The following is a 1,241-nucleotide window of genomic DNA, read 5'->3' as shown; positions in this document are numbered from 1 at the left end:
AGCTTAAGTGGTAGAGTGCTAGCCTTGAGCTGAAGAGCTGAGGGACAGCACCCAGGCCCAGAGTTCAGGCCCCATGACCTGACCCCCACCCCGAGAAAAAGAGACAGAAAGAGAGAAAAAGAGACAGAAAGAGAGACAGAAAGGAAGGAAGGAAAGGAGGGAAGGAAGGGAGGGAGGGAGGGAGGGAGGGAGGGTGGGAAAGATCTTTTCACAATCTTGTTTCTTCTATAAGTCTGGTGGAACCCTTAGCATTATTCATGCTACTCCCCACTTAGAAACAGACATTCAATTACCCCTGCTGTCTCTCTTTCCTTGAAGTGCCCAGGCCTGCTCCAGCCCATCCTGATGGCACCTGTCTACTGTACTGGGTTGTGTAATGGGGAATGTGTGGCCATTTCCGCTAACTCAATCTTTCCCAGTATTTCTGGATCTCAGAGGGCCTGGTGTTGGACAACAAACCTGATCATAAAAGGAGGGAGGGGGGCATTTCAGCACTGAGAAGAAGGGAAATGAAGATTTCTGGATTGTGGCACCAACCTACCAGAATGTGGGCAGTATGACAGCTCTCCCCCTCAAAGTCCAATTCTCACAAGAATACAAAGACCAGCAATTTCTTGAGGTAACAGACACCTAAGTCCTGCCAGAGGCATTTTCCCCAGCAAATCCAAAGGGGAAAAAAAATCCTAAACAACAACTTCAAATTCACAATGACTCAAACCACCAGTTCCTGTTTGTTTGTGTCTGAGCAGTGAAAAGATAAACCAGAGAAATGACTCTTTACAATTAGATACCAGAGTCCCGTGAGCAGCGCGCCTGGTGAGGGAAGCATTTCCTCTCCTTGGGACATCTTTTCCCTCCCACCCTGAAGTGTCCGGATTCTGCTGGGAGAAGTTTCGGCTTGCCCTTATCTAGGGACTTTACACACACACATTATCAGTCTCACACACTCCTTTTATCCCCAGATTTTCAGAACCAGCAAGACCAGGCCTGAGTGACTTGAATTTGGGGGTTGACCCAGTGGATACAAAGCATGACAGAGAAAGAGAGAGGGTGGGGGAGAGAGACAGAGAAGAGGGAAGGGAAGAATTCGAAAAATAAAAGAAAGCGAGAGAGACACAGAGACAGAGACAGACAGACTGACTGACTGACTGACTGACAGCAATTAACCTGATTCCGGACCACGGTGGCCAGGTCTGGGGGCGGGCGAGCCAGCGGGCTGGGCGCGAGTCCAGCCGCGACTT

At 49.6% G+C, this 1,241-nt stretch overlaps 1 protein-coding gene across 1 annotated transcript in view; it reads right to left on the bottom strand.

Moving 5' to 3' along the window:
• Acer2 (alkaline ceramidase 2) overlaps window positions 1-1,241 on the bottom strand; it is a 43,697-nt gene that overhangs the window by 41,824 nt on the left and 632 nt on the right. The gene's annotated exons all lie outside the window — the stretch shown is intronic.

The sequence above is a fragment of the Dipodomys ordii genome, unplaced genomic scaffold, assembly GCF_000151885.1.
Source record: "Dipodomys ordii isolate 6190 unplaced genomic scaffold, Dord_2.0 Scaffold53, whole genome shotgun sequence".
Lineage (NCBI taxonomy): Eukaryota > Metazoa > Chordata > Mammalia > Rodentia > Heteromyidae > Dipodomys > Dipodomys ordii.
The sequence above is the reverse complement of the archived record's forward strand: the minus strand, read 5'-3'. Positions and strand labels throughout refer to the sequence as shown.